The 14,376-nt window shown below is 37.7% G+C and overlaps 1 protein-coding gene across 4 annotated transcripts in view; it reads right to left on the bottom strand.

Moving 5' to 3' along the window:
- The window catches only part of MYLK (myosin light chain kinase), a 195,598-nt gene that overhangs the window by 153,814 nt on the left and 27,408 nt on the right, over positions 1-14,376 (bottom strand). Inside the window, exon 3 of one of the 4 annotated variants that reach the window (XM_085584907.1) lies at positions 12,430-12,664. The exons of the other annotated variants lie outside the window; for them this stretch is intronic. The gene's annotated coding sequence lies outside the window, so the exon portion shown is untranslated. The remainder of the gene's footprint in view (positions 1-12,429; positions 12,665-14,376) is intronic. 4 annotated transcript variants of the gene reach the window in all.

Below are 14,376 nucleotides of genomic sequence, written 5' to 3'. Positions count from 1 at the left end.
CATGATACATATCCAAATCTGCTGATCATGGAATATATTGGCTTCAGATTCAAAAGATGTCCCCAAAACCGCACGCAAAATAACTTATTGTTGAAAATCTAATTAAGAGAATTAAAATACTTAAACACTCATTTGTTTCGAACTTAAAAAAAAAAAAAAGGACTAAACTACATTTAAAGGCATCAGAATGAAGTGGGGTTTCTTTAAAAAACATCAGGTTCTGAGGAATCCAACTGTGAAGTCAGAGGAATAAATAAAAGAGAAATAGTTTTCAAAAGACTGTATGAATATACAGACTAGTTATAGCATCACTAAAGAACTCCAAATCACCACAGCGTTGTCTTGGCAAGTATCAGCAAATTCTAAACCTCCAGGAAGTACCTCTAAGATCCCTAGCACAGGAAGCTAAGGTGGCAGGAAAAGCACAGAGACGTTTTTGCATAGCAGGTTAGAGGTCTGCAGGGGAATTCCTGCTATGTAACATTGCAAAACACAACACAGGAAGATTTCTCCTATTTCTCAAACACTGTTCCTACTTTTCCTGTAAGCACAACCACTTTGCTACTTTTTCCAGGGACCATGGAGCCCTTCTCCAACATAGAATCATTAAGGTTTGAAAAGACTTCCAAGATCATGGAGTGCAACCTTTGAGGAAAAATAATGCTTTTGAGATTACTATTATGTTTTCATAAGGGAAAGGAATGCTTTAAATTTTGGACCTAGGATTTAAGTTGGTTTAAATCAGCCTATTTTCACAGGGCCACAGAAGTGAGCCAGCTTACACCAGGCAGGGATCTGGTAGCACATCTTTCTGTAAAGGTTTTGGCAGCTCAGTGTAAACCCATTAATCTTGAACTAAAGAACTACAGTTATGAGAGATCTACAATCCCCATGACTCTGTAGTATTTATTCTGTTTCTTATCTGACAGGAAAAACCAGCCTCCAGGAATCTGCCTGGTGAGGTATACAGGACAATGGACAATTTCTGCCTCTGAGGCAGCAGCCTCATATTTGGAATGATTCAGTTATCTGAGACCAGAGGCAGGTGGTGAGCATTTTCTACTTTAGATCAAATAGATGGTCCTGCTTTCAAATAGGGGAGATATTTCAAAGCATCCCTGTATTGCTTTAATAGATAACTTTGAAACAGAGTAACCCTGGCAAATCCTACACAAAATCTAGTAACTTGAAGTGAGGATTGGGAACCCAAACTTCCGGACTTCTGAACTTGATTCCCAGCATTGTTGCTTATATGTGGTTCTACAGCAAACATCTGAAAGATTCACCCCACAGATGACAAAGAGAACAGCTTTCCTAGGATTCCAAAGATGCTACAAGGTATGTCCAGCAAAGCATCAGTATTTTTAACACACAGAAAATCATGAACACATAAGAAAATTAATTCTCTTTTGAGAAGTCAGAGGGCAAAAAAATTGGACAATTCCACTCAGGACAGCTACCAAAAAGACTTCCTACTGCCCTATTTTCTATTTTTAAGTTTCTGATGGGGAATGTCAGCAAGAACAAATAACAGGATGTAGCAGAACTCAAATTAAGGATTGGTTTGTGTATTTAACAGACAAGAACAATTTTTTACCAGCACAATTATCTAACTCTGTGAGATACCCAAAGCAATTATTAACCACTTATTACAAGAAGGTAGTTGCTCTTGTGCTAGAAAAGACAGATTTATTTATGCTGTGTATGAAGAGACATCTGGAAGAAAATAAGAAGTTAACCAACCTTTATAGGTTTTTGATATCACAATTGGAAATCCTTAGAAGAAAACTCAAATAAAGAACACAACTGCCTAATCTGAAGTAGTTCCTTGTAAGTCTGAAACTTAGGCCAGTTTCCTGAAGCTGGCAAAAGTTTCAATTATCATTGCCATCCATAATCACAACAAGTTTTTCCTTCGAGTATTGGCTTTTCTCTGAATTTGAAACCCAAGCTTAATGCAAAACCACATCAAGTAGAAACAGGATAAAACAGATCCATGCTGAGTCTGAATAGGTAAAGCTGCAGAGATACTTGCTGCTCCAGTCACAATAATAGTTTCAGCTTAAAACCTACTGATCCATTTGAGCAAGCAGCTGCTTTTCTGCTGTGCCACACAAAGCCACATACAAGTGAAGCCAGCCTTCTCCTAGATTTTTTTTTTGGTGTATGTTATCTGGGACACAGCAGCAAAGAATCTTAGAGGCTTGTAAAATGAATTAAGCAGACAAATGCACCGTGTTTGTTTTCAGTTCAATAGGAGGCTTTAATATTGAATACATATGAAGGACGAGACATGCTGAATTGAAGGAGCCTGGAGGCTTAAAGTGATATTAATTCCACTTGCAATCAACCATGTGGATCCAATGATCAAAGAGACTGGGAAGCAAGAAGGGAATAATGGGAGTATCAACACAGCAATATTCTGTTGCCTTGGGGCAGCCAGGACCCAAACAGATGCCAGGAGAGCAGCAGGGCTATCTCTTCTCACATCAAGGGGAGACAAGAACTAAAGCCACACTGAATTGTCATGCACTAACAATCTTAAAGATGCTGCTATGAAAAGGTGCCAAATGTACCTCTACCTTTTGATTTATAAGCTTGGGTACTGCCCTGGTTTTGACTGGGATAGAGTTAATTTTCTCTTAAACCGTGTCACACCAAACCATGACAGAAACTTTCTATATAAAGCACTGCTAGTGTGATAAAGCACATCTTTGAAGAGATGGGAAACAAGCACCAAAACACAATTGTAGTTACTGAAAATTATCAGATCAGTCTTTAAGGAGAGCAGAGACAGGCCTATGGAATAATCAAGTGTTAATTTTATCAACAGCACTTGCCACAGGAGAGAAAATCTTGGTTTAAGCTAATTAAAAAAGCATTCCCAGATCTAGCACATGTATTTTGCAGTATCCAGAAGAAATAATGAACTAAACTAGAAATATTAGCTGTTTAAAAATGAAAAAAACACCAAGATTATCATGGTTCCTCTTTTGAATCAAACCAATCATGAAATATAATGAGAGCCTGAATTGTTCTCTACATTCTTGTAGCAAGACAGCTGAAGGCCAATATATGAATTTTTCTTATTATATGCCAGGTCTTAGCTCTGTGAAACAACAGACCCAGTATTGACAAGGGCTTCAAGTTTAAAACAAGTGGTCAAAACCTGACACGTAATGAACAAGTTCATACTTGGTGAGGCAAACCTGCCTCAAATTAAAGTAAGGTTGATAGTTTCCATTCAAGTTCTGTTGAAATGAATGAGAACATTCTCCTGATTTAACAGAATATTGATCATGCTTTTTGGCAAGCTTCATCAGTTACAGTATTTCGTTCTTCTGTACAACACATCCATCCAGGAAAGTGGAAGTATTCTCATAGGAACTGGACATTATTGGAAGAGTAGTTGATGAAACTCTCTTCCCCAAATCTCCTTGTTCTGTTTTTAAAATAGCAATTGTTTTCCAGGACCAGAGAATTTGGACTTTGTTCTTAAATGTTTAAGTTCTTTATCTCCCTGCCATACATTTAAAACACTGTTAGTGATAACTTTCTTGATATCTTGCTACATTTTTAAAATAGTTTAAATTTACTTTGGGAAGATCCTGTGGTACCTTATAAATCTCCCAGAGAGTAGAAAAGGATTTTTGTGGGCTTTCCTTTTGCCAGATTTCCCTATGCTATGTGTATTTTAACTACTACTTTCTTTTGACTGAAGTGTTGCCTATGTTTTAACCCCCCTTATGCAGAGCTGCTGTGACTTCTGCATGGGAGATCCAAATCACCACAGCCTTAAGTGATCTGTTACAGGCAAAAAAAACTTACACATCACTTAAATAACTAATAGATGTCTATAGATGTCTGTTACTGCTCCAAAAAGGTAGCCCTTTCAGTGTTCAGAATAAACTAAAAACAAGCTCCTCACAAAGACCTGTAGCTTCAGGTAAAAAAAGGTGAATAGTGAAAAAGAGACAAATGTCTGCTTACAGCTTTCTAGTATTTTCAGGCTATCTGTGCTGTTGCAAAGTTATTTCTTTCCCCATTCTTTGGAGATGGCTAAGCTGCCTTTTAGCTATAAACTGCTGAAGAGTTTTTAAAAAAAATTTTACATCTTGGAAGAAAAAAAGAATCAGTGGGAGATTTGTATTGTTAATGCTTAGTACACAAAACAGATAAATGCAAACCATATAGAATGTAGCAGGTTGAAAATACCAGCCATTTGTCCCTAATTCCTAGTCCTAGTTCGTGGCAGCTCCTTTCCTTAAGGACTTTGTTGCAAGATTTGTAACCTTGCATATACATAAAGGTCTTTTGTAATTTAGTGGGTCTGCTTACGTAAGTAAGAGACAGTTTGCAGACCTAGGTCAAAATGGAAATGAAATAATGATCATGGAACGAGGATAAAAAAATATCTTGGTACAATTTTCAGGCAGAAGAAGGATGGTCCTGTGAAGCCTTTGAATGTAATATTATTGGCATCTGACGAGAAGTGCTGTACTTTTTATTTGAGTTATGCAAATATTGAGGAAAGTAAATGTTTTAATGGCAGTGATTGGTTCTAAAGCTACAGGGCACGAGAAACATCATTGGAACATGGAATGGGGCACCGCTGACAGGTCTGGGCTCAGGATCAGACATCCACTGAAATCCAGGCACATAAACACGGCTAAGTGAGACATCTGCTTCAAGTTATTCAGTTCATCCACAGGGTGACACTGGTTTGCATTGTTTACAAATAAATATAATAAATAATCAGGCAAATCTGTTGTTAGTTAAAGCATTAGGAAAAATACACCCTCAAAATGCCTTTTGCAGAAAGACATCTGTTAACTTGAACTCTACAACCCAAATTGTTTACAGAATCCTTTATTTGGGTTTACCTTTTGTCTCTTTCCATTTCATTTTCTACTCTCACTGGTCACTTTATAAGTTATGTTTAAGAAGGAAACATGTTTTCTAGCAACAAAGGACATCATAATTTTGGCCATATGCTTACCATTACACCAGAGACTCAACAATCAAAAATTATTTAACCAGAAGAAGATTCTAGTGTTTCCAAAATACTTTAAAGACAAACTTACTCATCTATAAAGAAAACAGACAACTTGTTTACACTACTACACATGTAGTATCAGAGAGAAATTTGCTTAAAAACCCAAACTTTTCTCTAAGGGAAACTGAGTAAGAAATTTAAAATGAGGGGCAGATTCGTATTTCTCACAACAGTTTTCCCACTAGTGCAACTTCTACTATCATTTGTTTTCTGTAGTGTGTTTTTTCATTCTGATACCACTGAGAATTACCCATGGCATAGTGCATAGTGGAGCTTCTCTTCAGCTGAGCCAAGTCATAAGTATTAAAGCTATATATATATATATATATATATACACACATTATAATTTATTTTACAGACTTTACTAGCACAAATCAAAGGAAAGGCAGCACATAAGAATGTCTTCCAGTGTTTTAAAGGAAAACAATTAAAATCAGCTTCATGATATTAATTTTCCATCTGAACAAATGGTTTAACTTCCAGGCTCAAGCCAGTTTTCTAAATTGGATTGATCCCTTTAGAGACCCTAGTTAGGGATGCATATCAGCTGCTACAGAGTAAGTACAGGAAAAATCTTATTCACTGGGAAAGGATACCAAAAGAAAAAAAGAACTTCTAACAACACGCTAAAAACAGCCAGGTGAACTTTATTCTAATAAGGGTAGTGAATTAACTTTCTGGAAACTGGTGTCTTTTCTTTATTGAAGACTCAAAGTCTTCTGGCAGCAGGCAGTGCTGGCACCTTGCTGTGGCATCAGGCTACACCTTTAACCTTCCTCTCCTAATGAGGGACTGTGCACATGAGACAACAGGGAACTGATAAACACCCACATGTCAGGAATAAAGATAAAAATAAGAGGGAAAAAAACATGCACAAAAAAAGGACACAATTAAGCCACTGTTGACAGCTGAGCACCAAAGCACCTCCTTTGCAGGTCAGATATTGCCTGTTCTTGGCACATCCTATGTTTTTACTCAGTGGGAACAGAAAAGGAGATCTGTAACTTGAACTACTGAGTTCTTTCTGAATTCCAGGAGCTATCTTGACTTGCCTTTACTCAGTACAATTGCTATTTTGTTTCTTGTTGAAAATGCATATTTATCCCTGCAATGCAAACCAGACAGATGAAACTAAAAAGAAATCAGAATTTTACAGTTGATGGAGGTTCACAATATCTGTGTTTTATCATACGCGGATCAAGAGACTGGCTCTGCAATGAAATTATTACAGCATGAGCAAGAAGAGAAAATGGAAGCAATACCTGCCTATGACCAGTTTTTGTCACCTCCTGACCTCTCACTAGTGTCAAAATTTGGGGAAAAAAAATCCCTAAATAAAAACCTAATGTCCTTAAAGCTGGAAAAAATTTACTTACTTCTCTGAAATGAAACTCTAATCAAACAAAAAATAATTAACATCTTCTGCTCTTGTGAACTTCGGCTGCTCCATCTCTATTCACATTCTTTCTTTATGCCTGCAATGACATCACCCAATAATAGCAAAACTGGAAACTCATCACAAGCTTAATTCATAGACCTTTAAATGATTCAAGATCCAAAATGCAGAGAATTAACGATTTACAGGAATGGAGCTTCTGCCATCAAGAGTTTTATATAGATGTTATTTAGAAGTCCAGGCACCCATGAAGAGTGGAAAATAGTCAATGAAAATGCAATCACTGATATATCTTCAACGAGAAGAAGGCTACACCATATTCCATTTTTAATCATAAAAGGAAGGAAAAGAACATCAGACATTCCGGTAGTTTTAAAGCTGGTGACTCTAATTTCCAAAAATCTTTTCATCTAGAATTTTCATGTTTTTCATGTTTAATGCTTGTAATAGTTCCTTGCTTCTCCTTTCACTCACTGAGTATGTGATCATATACATAATATAATCCTGTTTATCTGAAATTCTTTGGGGATTTCTAAATCCACTTGAGAAACCAACATTCATGAGAGGGAAATGGAAGGATTACAATGACTTGCATCAGTTTTTGAAGAGTTATAGTTCCCCCAAAGTTGTCTCTTAAAGGGAGTCTTCATTCTTTTTTTTTATTGCACTGAAGGGGTATTTGGAGGGAGACCAGACTGGGAAGGAAAGAACAATCACACAAAATGTAGTGAAGTTCCCTTTAATTGGGATTTCAATTAATCAAAGATGTTAATTAATCTGGCAAAAGTACATGCTGCTGCTAGTACAGAAACAAACCTGAACCCCTCCTGGTCCTCATAAGATTTTGAGTAACTCCAAATACGTTTACTCTGAGAGGTATCTAGCAAAAAAGCCAATTTAGTTTGAAAACATGCTGTACTACTCCTTGCCTCTGGGTATTTCCAAGAGACATACAGAAAGTCCACAAGAAGAGTGAGGAGCAGAAACTGAGAACATCCATAGAAGAGAATTTGCCAACTCTCTTAAGATGATCTCTTCCCTAAACTACCCAAGAGCTGCAATGCATCCTTCTTCCACATCTATTCCTCACTGCAATCTGTAAGCCTAAATGCTTCTCCACTGTGCCAGTCACCACACTATTCAATATCTGTGAGTCTGAGTGAGACCAAGGCTTTTTCTAACCAAAACAAATAAGACAATGTTTACAGCTTTCACCCAGGGTGATTTGTTGATTTTGGCATAAACAGTCTCATTAATCTTTTGAGATTACTCGAAAAAAAAGAATGTATTCACATGAAAAGCACTAGCACAGGACAATTTTTCACTCAGTGGTAGAAATACTGGGCTGTTACTGTTGGTAACTTTTCTTACTAATACCTGATTGCGTTTCAGCTTTTTATGTCAAACTCAGATCTACACATTCATAATTAGATCTTATTTAGGTTTACCAGTAACTGATATAGTGGCAGCTCTCTTTAAACAATTTCAAATTTCTTCTAAAAAATAAGTTATTCTCTACACCATACATATTTTCATTATCAGTAGCTGACAACTCAGCCAGACTGAGGATAAAGACAGTTTATTCCTCTTTTGTGTTTCAATTTGAGTATGAGCTGAGGAGTGAGGCATTTTAAAAGATTGCCAGTTTTCCTCCAGCCCTGACAGAAGGAGACAGGAGTCCTTCCTGTGGCTTGACACACCTACAGTAATACTACCCAGCTGCTTTTTGTGGCTCTCTTCAGTCAAATTACTATGATTGTTTCTAAAGGTCACCATTACAGTGGGCAAAATAACCTAAATCACCCTTTGAAACTTGAGTTTTCCATAAGTTTCTTTGTTTTGCACAGCAAACTAACACTTCTCCAAGTTTTCCTTGCTGCTTCTACACCAATCTGACACTTGAGCATGTCCTGGGCAGACACACACACTTGTCCTCACAACATTTTGATCAAAGTACATTCTCCAAAATTGCAGAAGTAGGATTAAAGCATGGAAGCTTTGTCCTTGCCCTGTGTTCTAAGGCTGGCTGGCTACCCCAGTTTTTCCATTACATATCTAGTCATACATTTCAGTCATCCTAAGATGTCTCTACAGACATATTATTTTTTAAGGTTGTTGAATATTTTGGCATCTCAGTTCTACTGAAAATTGAAATCTCCTTTTGTTTCCAGCCTCTGGGTCTAATTCTATCATCAGTAACTGTCTGTCCAGGTAGGTACAATTATAATCACAGTCATATTCTTAATATTTTTGAACATTAAAAGGACTGAGCTTTAGTCTCTGTCTTCACAGCATTATTCCAGACAATGCATCATTCTTTTCTCTTTCCTGAATCATTTCCAAGACCAGCCTCTGTAAATTGCAGCTACCAGAAGTGGATATGCTAAGTGTATAATTATCTCTATTGTGTTACAAAACTAACATCCCCACCTCTGCTCTCCTTCACTTTTCCTTCACTTCCCTACATGTCCATTAGGGCAAATCAGATCTCCTACCTACAGCATCACAAAACCAAACCATATTTTCTTATTTATCAAGCAATTTCTCCAAAATATTTCCCCAAAACATTTCCAAAACTGCTTTCTCATATGTAACATCCCATTTTATATCACCACATTCCACTCCCCTATACATAATCTAATAAGTGGCTGTTACCAGACATGAGTCTGTCTTGCAGTAAGATTCAGAATAGCACATATGCACTTCTTACATTATTGGTTAAAAATAAAATATAAAAAAAGAAAGAAGGAAAAAAAAACCCCAACAATTCTCTGCCCCACTGAGGCACATATTCTGTCCATAAGTCCTTGGAATTCAGCACTCATCTAGAATCAGAACATGGTGTGCTGCAGTCAGGGTTCTGAAAGGAGGGAATTTCCCATAAGATTTCAGGAGACACAAAGGTCAGGAGGCAGCAATGGGTTTGTATTTGTTGTATTGAAATGCTGATTTGAAACACAGTGTGGATAAAATAAGTATTGAATTTGATCCATTTCCAGTGACTTTTTTGAAACAAATGCTGGGTTTTTACTGATGTATTAATAGATAAACATCACCTCTGATGCAACTGATGCCAATGATGGATTTATTTGGAGCCTTTAGCCTGCTAATCCCATTAGTGAAGGCACAGTTGATAGAAAAACCATCCCTAGAGATGTCGCTGTTTTCTCTTCCAGAAATACTAAGAAAAAGCAAGTAAATGAGTTAGGGATTTTCCACACATCATTCATACAAAACTTCCATTGCTTCATCTGCTGACAGTCAGACAGGTAGCAGATACCACAAAATGGGAAAGACTATTTTCACTGAGAAAAAGGAGAAAGGATTTTGCTAAAGCTGTTTTCTACAGCAAAAGTCCTAAATGGAAAGTTATTTGGCATCTCTACTAGAGCTGAATTGGCAGAGTAAGATGGAAAGCAGTCCTGTATCTCATTATTGCCTCTATTATCACTAGTTGGAAACCTTGGAAAAATAAGACCCTTTCTGTTTAGGTACAGCCCTGCTACTGCTGTACAGAGTGTCTGGCTCTCTCTTTCCTCTCAGTATGAATGACACCTGCAAAGAAAGGCTCTTTGTCTTTTCAAAGCTTTACCTACTACTGCTTGTTTTGTGCCTGACATCTATTTGTGTTATCACATGTATATCCTAAGGAACAATTACAATGCCAGCAAGGTGGATAAAAAGCCACCACACATATATAATTAAGTTCTCTCAGCCTAATTTCAGTTTAACTTGCTGTAGTAAGTATTTTCATTAATTACTTAAATGGAGATAGATACAGCTTTCTAAGAGGATTAAAAATTGGTACATAAGAAGAGCAATATCAAGAGCTACTCAGTCTTCAGTGGAGCCCAAGCAATACTTGGATTTAAGATGACCAGTACATGGCAAGAAGAAACAAGATGTGTAGGAAAAATTCTGATTTCATGTCAGGCTTCCCCAGAAATAAAGGATGGTGGAAAAGGAGATCAAAAGCTGTGGCACACAGCTTGACTGGGTGAATTATTTCTAAATAGCAGCATTGATAAAAGAGATATACCAGCTACTTTACCAGCACAGGAAAGGTGTTCTTACACCTCACATAAGCCTCATCAGGGCAGTACAGTATTCTACAGACATATCCAGGCCAGTTCAAAGCTAAAATAGCAACAAGAACATCTTAATCCACTGGACTAATTATCACTCTTGAGACCTAAGCTAATTTTTCCAGGTGTTTCTTTGCATAAGATGCATCAGCACAGAAAGCAAAACTGTGGGCTCCCAATATTCTGCCCTGCTTTCCTGGTTTAGGGAATGCAGTTTCCATGCAAGAGCAGCAGAAATCTGAATTCCATCATTACACTGTTTAACGTCTGACATTGAAAAAGCAAGTTTGGTTTAGCAGGCAGAACAATCAGCTAGTAGGGAATTGAATAGCTAACACTATTTCTATATAAATCTATATAGTTTTTCACTTTTTCTTCTTTTTATTTGTAGTTTATTCAGTGAAAAGTATCTGTGTTATTTTACAGAGCTAAGTGCAGTGGCATCACAAGCAGTCTTTTTTTCAGTACAACAAAAATGCTACATTTTTGTTCAATTTTTGTTTCTCTCACAGTAGGTTAGGGCTGTATCTCACACTTAGAGATGTCTGGAAAATGCAATACTATATCCAGATTAACATAGAAGAAAACAAAAGCTCAAGTCAGCCATATAACACAAAGAATCATAGTCCCTTTGCACACCCAGTCTTTATTTTACAGCTAACACTGGAAATTGAACCCCCACCATTCTCTTCTCTCACTAATAAACTGATTTCTCTTAAAGTCACAGACACTCAAAGGGCACATTTGTTACAATTGTGCTGCATGTGCTCAGACAAAACTATCTCCAGTTAGATTGGCCTCTTTGGACACAGTGAGATCAAACAGCTCACAAAATCCTTTGATGGAAATTTAATTCTTTAAAAATATGCACGAGGTAATTGAAAACACATTTTATGATATTTCAGATTATAAACAGTAGATCTCTGGCTGGGTTGAACAAATAGCATTAAGCCTTTTTCTTCCTTCTGAAAAACCACAGTCCTTGGCAGCATAAGGCACTGATGTGTTTTCTGTACCAGCACAGGGAAGCCAGTGATTATAATGAAGAGCTTGTGTTAGAATGCAAATTGTATTCCAACAGAAGAAACTATCTGTAAACATCAGTTATTGTTCATTGAAAGCCATTTTGTGATATTAGCATGTTTTTCTAAGATCTAAGCACGAGGCCTGGGTTTATTACATACCCCACTCCACCCCCCCCCCACCTCCCCTTGCTCCCTTGCACAAGCCTTCAGGAAAAAGCAAAAATAAATATCCTTTGATCAGGAATCTTAAGATTATAAGACTGAATCTTCAGTCTTATAATCAATTATACACACCCTAGAACAGAGTAAAAATTCCAAGTCCTCCTTTACTCACCTGGTATTTAAACCCCCTTGACTTCGCTAGCACTATGAAATAATGATGAAACAGATTTGTATGCAAGCTTTATAGAAACAACAGTTACAAAGAGAGACACTGCTTTATCCATAATCTACAATGTCCACACACATGGAGGTCCTGTTTGTCTCCATCACTAGTATTTTGTGCATTTGCTGTATGAACAAGGAAGCCCTGAGCAGCAAATGCAACGGGGCTGTTCAGAACTTCAGCACTTTGTGCTGCCAGACCACTCTAACTTTGCTTCTATTTTCTTCTACCTTCCTGGCAGTGAGGCAGAGCTGTTACATGTCTGTGTTAGGTGCCACAGAAACCACGTGTAAGAACATGGCAACCAAGGTCTCTTTTTCTTCCTCTGAAGAAGACAGGATGTTAATGGGGTGGAGTGAGTAAGAACTTCTCTGGTAAAACTGTTTTAGACAACAGTCAGAGCTAAAGTATTTCATTCAGGATAGTGTGAAGGAGGTAATTTCTAACCAAAGATAGAAAGTACAAAACTAGCCTTAACTTACCCCAAAGGAATGGGGATCCAGGAGTGCACAGGTGTTCAGAATTTGTGGAAGACTACTTCAGACCCTACTGGAATCATACACAGGCCACCTGTGTACCTCAGTCTTCTCATGACTTCAGAGATGGGAAGCATCTCAATGTATTCAAAAGGTCTTTTAGTAGTAAGAGTCTGTGTCTCCCCTTTCTCCTGTGCTCAAGGGAGAACTGAGGAGAATCCAGAACTGTCTGGGGCTCCTTCTATGGAACAAAAGTAATATCCCCATGTTCAACATACCTCAGGCTCAATTTCAAAAGCACATGCTACTCCTCATTACCTAACACATTTTTGATAGACTGCATAACCCAGTCCCTATACTTTCTCCTCAAACTACAAATTATACTCAGTCCTATATAAACAAATTATAATCAGTTATGATTTTTATTTCAACAGCCTTTATGTTTCATCTCAACTTCTTCCAAATCAGTGGACCTTGAGAAATACAGAATGTTTTCTCCTCAGCTGAAACAACACAGATCAAGGAAGGTTCAAAAAGCAGACCAAGACTGATGTAGCCTTTCACTAGGGTAAAATATACCTTGCTTCAGCTTTCTCACTGCTGAAGTCACAAATGAGAAAGCAAAGACAAACATTTGGTGAAACACTGGTACTCACCCTCTCCCTCTCTGCTCCTTCTTCTGTCTATTTATATTGACAGAAGCCTCTTCATTGTATGAAGGTTAAAGAGAAGCCCTTGTCTTAAAGAAAATGCTTCCCCACCTCAGAAGTATTTGATGTTTAAATATAGCTTCCTGGTTTGTTAGATTCACAAGAACACACACAATGTCTGAAAAAATCTATGAATTTGGAATTTTAGGGATGTGGATGATAATCCACGCTTTAAATCCTTGCTCTTGTTTTCCCCAGATCACTGAAAGAATATGCTGCCCTTTATACAAAATAAATAAGAAGTTAATGTATGAAGTCTATGGGGCTCTCCTCTTCCATGAACTCTCTTTAAGGGATTCTTCATCATAACTGAAGTTTTGAAAAGTGCAACAATCCAAAAGGGACAGTGCAACCTAATAATAAATCAATCTTTAAAGTGAGAACACACTCAAACTGTGCAGGAGGAGTAGCAGAGCCATGTGAAGGGCGGCATCTGTGCCTAGGTAAAGCCGAGCACACAGTGGTGAGGCAAAGCTGAATGGGCTGCTTATTGTACTGCACCACACTCCCTGGGTGAAGTGAAAGTAGAGGAAAATGAAGTCTTTCCCTCTCACAACTAAAGCTAGAACAATGAAAATCACAGGGCAGCATTGACTTGTTAAACAGTTTCTGCTGGCTCTATTTTAAAACTCTAAAGGCTTTGAAGTGGAGTTGTAAACTCAACTGATTTCAAACAAAAGGCTAATGTAATCCACTTTCAGCACCAGTACCATGCTGGCATGAATACGCCCTTCTCAGTAATAGAAATTACTTATTAGTGTTTAAAGCAATTCATTTTAATGTTTTCAAGCCACTTAAGAAGTTGGATAGGAATGCTCTTGGCTGAATTCAGCCACAGAGAAACAAAGCCAATATATGGACCTGTTTTACTGGGGACAGTGAGGCCTCCAGGAACACTAGCATTAATATCTGACACATTCATGTGCCCTTTCTGTCCCAAACTGCTTTCCAGGTATTGTAGTTTTACATATTACTTGTTACACCCAGCCCTGAAGTGCAAGCCATCTCTGAGGTGGGATGCACAGATTTAGCTCTGCAAGATCAGAAGGATCTGTTAGGGCAGTAGCAGACACTGCATCAGCTTATGGGGATGGGCAGTTCAGACACTGGAATATGGAAAGTTTGGGAAATACTGGCCACCCTTTAAAAACATTTATAACACAAGTCATGAAAATGTGGCAACAAGATCAGAAGTCTGCAAGAACAGCCAAATGGAAAAAGATCTAGGCAGGGATTGATTAGA

This window comes from Lonchura striata, chromosome 7 (assembly GCF_050655825.1).
Source record: "Lonchura striata isolate lonStrDom1 chromosome 7, ASM5065582v1, whole genome shotgun sequence".
NCBI classification, from domain to species: domain Eukaryota; kingdom Metazoa; phylum Chordata; class Aves; order Passeriformes; family Estrildidae; genus Lonchura; species Lonchura striata.
The sequence above is the reverse complement of the archived record's forward strand: the minus strand, read 5'-3'. Positions and strand labels throughout refer to the sequence as shown.